This window comes from Carlito syrichta, unplaced genomic scaffold (genome assembly GCF_000164805.1).
Source record: "Carlito syrichta isolate Samal-C Ts95f unplaced genomic scaffold, Tarsius_syrichta-2.0.1 Scaffold315175, whole genome shotgun sequence".
NCBI classification, from domain to species: domain Eukaryota; kingdom Metazoa; phylum Chordata; class Mammalia; order Primates; family Tarsiidae; genus Carlito; species Carlito syrichta.
In genome coordinates, this window is record NW_007259271.1 from 315724 (window position 1) to 322891 (window position 7168).

Sequence of the window (7168 nt, forward strand, 5' to 3'; positions counted from 1 at the left end):
CAGCCACTGCACTCCAGTCTGGGTGACAGAGTGAGACTCCAACTCAAAAAAAAAGAGATTTAATTTTTTAGAGGAGTTTTAGGTTCATAGCAAAATTCAGAGGAAAGAACAGAGAGTTCATATATACCCATACTCTCCGACCCGATATACCACACACACACACACACACACACACACACACACACACACACACACACACACAACCTCCTCCACTATCAACATACCTCACCAGAGTGGTACATTTGTTACAATCGATATTCCTACATTAACATGCCAGTATCACCCAAAATCCATAGTTTGCATTAAGGTTTACTTGTGGTATTGTACATTCTATGGGTTTGGACAAATGTGTAATGATATGTATCTGCCAAAATAGTATCATACAGAGTTGTTTCACTGCCCTAAAACTCCTTTGTGCTCCACCTATTCATCTTTCCCTCTTTCTGATCCCTGGAAACCACTGACATTTTTATTGTCTCCATAGATTTGCCTTTTCCAGAATGCCATATAGTTGGAATCATACATACAATATGCAGCCTTTTCAGATTTGTTTCTTTTACTTAACTATCCAAAGTATTTAAGTTTCCTCCATGTCCCATTTTTTTAATTTTTTTTTTCTGAGTTGGATTCTCACTCTGTCCCCCAGGCTGGAGTGCAGTGGCATGCTCATGGGCACCGCAGCCTCCATCTGCTGGGCTCAGGCAATCGTTCTGCCTCTGCCTTCCAAGTAGCTGGAACTACAGGTGTGCGCCACCATGCCTGGCAATTTTTTGATTTATTGTAAAGATAGGGTCTCACCAAGTTGTCCAGGCTGGTCTTGAATCCCTGGGTTCAGGCAATCCTCTTACTTTGGCCTCCCAAAGTGCTGGGAATGCAGGCTTGAGCCACCGTGCCCAGTTCATTTCTTTTTAGTGCTGAATAATATTCCATTGTCTGGATATGCCACAGTTTATTTATCCTAGTTCACCTACTGAAGAGTTTGGTTGCTTCCAAGTTTTATCAATAATAATAAAGCTGCTATAAACATCTGTGTGCAGTATCCTTTACCCATCTTAAAATTGAGTTGTCTTTTTATTATTGAGTTTTGGTCACTTTTAATATAGTCTAGATACAAGTTCCTCATCAGATACATGATTTGCAACATTTTCTGCCATTCTTTGTGTTGTCTTTTTCTTGATGATGTCCTTTGAAGCACAAAAGTTATTTTAATTAATTTATTTTTTTGAGTTGAAGTCTCACTCTGTCGCCCAGACTGGAGTGCAGTGACCTGCTGGGTTCCGGCGATCCTTCCACCTCAGCCTTCTGAATAGCCGGAATTACAGGCATGCGCTACCATGCCCGGCTGATTTTTTGATTTATTGTAGAGATGAGGTCTTGCTGCCCAGGCGGGTCTCGAACCCGCGGGCTCAGGCAATCCACTCACCTCAGCCTCCCAAGATACGGGATTACAGGCTGAGCCACTGAGCCCAGCTAAAAGTTATTTTTTTTATTTTTATGTCCAGTTTATGTATTTTTGTTGTTGCCTGTGCTGTTGATGTCATGTTAAATAAATTTTTGCCTAATCCAAGGTCATGAAGATTTATATGTGTTTTCTTCTAAGAGTTTTACAGTTTCAGCTCTTACATTTAGTTCTTTGATCAATTTTGAAATTTTTTTTTTTTTTTTGAGTTGGAGTCTCACTCTGTTGCCCAGGCTGGAGTGCAGTGACATGCTCACGGCTACCGAAGTCTCAACCTGATGGACTCAGGTGATCTTTCTGCCTCAGCCTTCCAAGTAGCTGGAACTTCAGGAACATACCACCACACCTGGCTAATTTTTTTTTATTTATTGTAGAGATGAGGTCTCGCCAAGTTGTCCAGGCTGGTCTCGAACCTGCAGGCTCAGGCAGTTCTCTCACCTTGGCCTCCCAAAGTGCTGGAATTATAGGCATGAGCCACCGCACCCAGGTTTGAATTCATTTTTGCATATGGTGTGATGTCCTTATCTTTCTACAGATTCTACATCTTAGAACAAAGAATTTAGAGGTGAATATATGATATCACTAATTTACTTTAAAATACTTCTGAAATAAATATGGGAAAATTTTGACAGTAGCAGAATCTAGGTGATGGGCATATGGGTGTTCATTATACTCTCTTCTCTGTTTTTCAATATTTCTCTAGATAATAAATAGTAAAAGGTAAAAGTACTGAAATAAAAATCAGAAAAATAAACTTGATTGTGAGTGAAAATTTCACTAGAGGACTAAAGTTGAATCCTTTTAAACTTATTTTTTGAAGTAAATTGTTTATAAAAGTTAGCATTTTATAGTTATAAAATAATATAATAATAAAAATACACAAGAGAATGGATGTATCAGGGTGTCTTGGCATTGCTCTTAGAAACCAGTGTTCAGCCAGGCTCGGTGGATCAGCCTGTAATCTCGCGACTTGGGAGGCTGAGGTGAGTGGATTGCCTGAGCCCGCGGGTTCGAGACCCGCCTGGGCAACTTGGCGAGCCCTCATCTCTACAATAAATCAAAAAATTAGCCGGGTGAGGTAGCGTGCGCCTGTAGTTCCAGCTACTCGGAAGGCTGAGGCGGAAGGATCACCGGAGTCCAACAGGTCGAGGCTACGGTGGCCGGGAGCGGCCACTGCACTCCAGTCTGGGTGACAGAGTGAGACTCCAACTCAAAAAAAAAAAAAAAGAAAGAAACCAGTGTTCGAGAGCTTCTTGTTCTAATACAGCAACTACCAGCCACATGTGACTATGAGTGCTTCAGATATGTTGAGGCCAATTAGATGAGCTATAGGTGTAAATCATACATTGGACTTTGAAGACTTGGTAAATGTAAAAATGTAAAAAAATGTAAAATATATAATGTAAAATATATAATGAATAATATAAATGTAAATGTAAAATATATAATGAATGTAAAAAATGTAAATGTAAAATATATAAAATGTATGTAATATATGTAAAATATATAATGTAAATGTAAAATATACAATGTAAAATGTAAAATATATAATGTAAAAAATGTAAAACATATAATGTATAATATATAATGTAAAATATATAATGTATATATATACACATATAAATATATAAAATATAAAATGTAAAATATATAATGAATATTTTATGTAGATTACATATAAGGATGATAATATTTTGGATATTTGGATTAAATAAAGTATATTATTAACATTACCTTCACTTGTTTGTTTATACTCTTTTAAAATATGGCTACTTAAATGTAAACCACATATGTGGTTTGCATTGTATTTCTTGAAAATTAAAAAAATTTTCATAGAAACAAACATAATATTTCTTTTGGACAGCTCCTTTCTAGAGAGAGAGGACTGGACTAGAATATTCACAATCTAATTCCTTTGCGTCCCTCCACTAGCCACGTGACTTGGGGCCACTTCTTTGATGTCTCACTCAGTCCTAGTATAGTTAAGAATAAATTCAGGGTCCGGCTCGGTGGCTCAGCCTGTAATCCCAGCGCTTTGGGAGACCAAGGTGAGCGGATTGCCTGAGCCCGCGGGTTCGATACCCAGCTGGGCAACTTGGCGAGACCTCATCTCTACAATAAATAATAAAAAAAATTAGCTAGGTGTGGTATTGCGCGCCTGTAGTTCCAGCTACTTGGAAGGTTGAGGCGGAAGGATCACCAGAGCCCAGCTGGTGAGGCTGCGGTGGCTGGGAGTGGCCACTGCACTCCAGTCTGAGCGAGAGAGTGAGACTCTATTAAAAAAAAAATAAAAAAACAAAGAATAAATTCAGTTGGGTGCAGTGGCTCAACCTGTAATCTCAGCACTTTGGGAGGCCAAGGTGAGAGGATTGCCTGAGCCCGGGGGTTCAAGACCAACCTGGACAACTTGGTGAGACCTTGTCTTTACAATTTAAAAAAAAATTAAGTGGGTGTGATGGCGTGCCCCTGTAGTCCCAGCTACTTGGGAGACTGAGGTGGAAGGATAGCCTGAGCCCAGCAGGTTGAAGCTGTGATGGCTGTGAGTGTGCCACTGCATTCCAGCCTGGGCGACAGAGTGAGACTCTAACTCAAAAAAAAAAAAAAAAGAATAAATTCATTCAACACATATTTACAGTTCTTAGTATATACAAAGAACTTGGCTATGTGATGTGGGAAATACAAGACATGAAACTGTCTAAAAATTCAAATTATGGTTTTTTTTCATATTGTACCTATCCATGAGTCAATGAAGATAAAAATCTACAGTGGAAATTATCTCATCATTTTAATTTTTTTCAACTAACATTTTATCTTAAAATAATTAATAGTTTAAAATAGGTCTGAGATCTGATATCATATATACATAGAGTATATATTCTTTTGCTCTTCTGAATTTTGGGTCTTCCAACATGTGTTTCATTTTTCTGGAGGTTCCTCCAACTTCATAATTTGTTCGACAAGTAAATGCACTGTGCTAGACTGCTGGTGGACCTAGTATTCATGCCTTTCTGTTGTCTCATATGACGCTGATCTTGGCAATGTGATTTGCTTTGGCCGATGGGACATTAGCAAGCAAGACACAAGCAAAGGCTTGATAAGCGCTTGCTCATTGAAACTCATCTCCTTGAAACACCCCTTCTTGGAACCTTGCAGACATGCTGTGAGGAAGACCAAGCAGCCACAAGGAAAGGCCCACATGGAGGAGAAAAGGAACAGAGATTCATTCAGACTAGTGATTCTCAACCTGGGGTGATCTTGCCCCTTGGGGGACATTTGGCAATGTCTGGAGACACTTTTGGTTGTCACAACTGGTGGATAGGTGCTACTGGCATCTATTGGATAGAGGCCAGAGAGGCTGCTAAACATCCTGCGATGCACAGGACAGTCTTGCAACAAAGAATTACCCTGCCTAAAATGTCAGCTGTGCTGAGGTTAAGAAACCTTCTCTAGACCAAGGTTTCCCCACAACCCGGTGCCTATGGATCAAGGACAAAGACGCTTGGAAAACAAAATGCTCACACTTAAATAAAATCATCAGTAGCTTCTCTTTTAAGCCTGTACATTTGCCAGTGACAGTTTTCTAAACAGTCCACTGCTCATGATGACTTTCAATTATCCCCATTAGTACTCTCATCAACCCCAACGGTACATTTTCTCTTGTTTACACTCAGCATTGAAGCAGAGTATCTCCTTAAACTGTTGAACCAACAACCACTGTATTAGATGCCCCAACCCAGATATCATTTCTCTCTGTGGCTAACAAAGTTGTGGTTTGTCACAATTCAAACCTAGCTTATAAATCCCCGTACATTAACAACCCACCTAGTTACCAGGGGCTTTAACTTATACTGTTTCATAATCCATAAGTCTTGTTATCAAAGAACCATGGCACCACCACGCTAACAGGAAGCTATTTTCCCTTTGAGAAGAACATGTATATATTTAGAGGAATCCCATAATTAGTCAATTGTATCTATAAGAGAAATTTTAAGGACATAAAAATTACAGTAGTGTTGCTGAGAGTACATTTTTTTAGAGGAGTGTAAATATAATTGCATTAGCAGACTCATTCAATAACATTTTTAGACATACAGTTGAGTATACATCTCATTGCTATGGTAATTAACTGTGAAATACATAGATAATAAGCCATCACAGGTAGGGGTTTTTTTGTTTGTTTTCTCATATAATAGGCCACTTGTGTGTTTCTAGACGAAAAGGGGCCAGGAATGCTGCCGAACTTGGTGCTTTAGACAACTGTTTGGCAAGCAGATACAAGAGTTTAAAAGAAACTCTTGATGTGCATGGCAATCTAATTTGCAAAGTACAAAAACTCAGATGAAAAATGCCAATGATATCAAGAATTCCAATAATCTCCCCCCAAGTCCCAATAATATGAAGTCAGGTTAGAGTAGGCTACAACTCAACTGCAAGTGGGCTTCGCTGCTGATTGGAGAGTCAAAGCCTGACAAATGTTAGTAAAGTCCAGCCATTTATGTAACTGGTTGAATCTGACTTAGTTGAGAAGTGCGAAACTGGCCAGCATCGCTGTGGCTCCCAGCCCTCCACAGACATGGAATACATTCCTTTCCCCTACGTTTGGTTTGTGCCCTGAGGTTGGCTCTGACACTGCATTGGCTTCTTGAGAAACCCAGGAGGAGGGTGGAGAAGGAAGCCCTGACTCCAGGGATTTGGAGGGACTGATTCTAGGGGACTGTCTGGGGTGGTTTGGTTCCTGGGATCAGGCCCTTGAGAATCCAACAGGTGGAACATTGTGAAGTGGCCCAAGGACCTCCTCATCCACTTAAAAATGAGGACTCTGGGGGGCTTGGTTTGATCCAACACGCAACCAAGAGCAACGCTTTCCCTCCCTCTGTGGTCAGGGCACAGATGATGGCTAACATCGCTGGATTTTTCAAGGACACTGAGCAACTTTGTAGTTTAGGCATCAGCAAGTTTTAACTATTAAAGAACAGATAGTCAATATTTTAGGTTTTGCAGACCAAGAAGCAAAAGGGAAGATATTATATAGTTTCTTACATACAAAAGAAAATAAATTTTCACAATGTATAATGCTTTTATTGACATAGTCTAAATATAATAATATTTGAGTATAATTATTTGTAACACATCTCCTAACAAGTAAAAAGGGATTCTTTTGGGAGAGAATATTTCTTTTAGTTGGGGTTCAAAGGTGGTATATGCTATCACTACATAAAGTGCAAAACGTTCATGTGCAACCACCATGCTTGGTTCTCTGGTACAAACACAGGCAGCACTGGCGATCCAGTCCACGGCCATAGTTTGCAAACCCTTGCTGTAGTTGAGCACCGGTTGTCTGCATTGGGTTTGAGGTGTTCCAGGCTTGGAGGTCGCTGAGGGACGCCTCCATCACCCCTTCTCACACTCCCCCTCTGTGTCCATTTAATCTTGATTTACTGGCTTTCCCCTGCGAGGTAGGCTAGAAAGATCAAGAATGAGGCTTGGAACTCTCGCACCGAGCGAGGACACCTTGGTGCTTCGGGACCACCCAGGCTTCCCAACCTGCCGCCCGGGCTATGCAGGCAGCCCCGCCTCCAGCACGCTCCGGCTCGCCCTCCACCGCCGCTCCTCCTCCCTCCCTGCTCCTCTGGCTCCTCCTCCAGCTCCTCCCTTTCGCTAGATCTAGCCGCCGCGCTTTCCCGCTCGCGCAGCAGCAGCCGTCCGCGT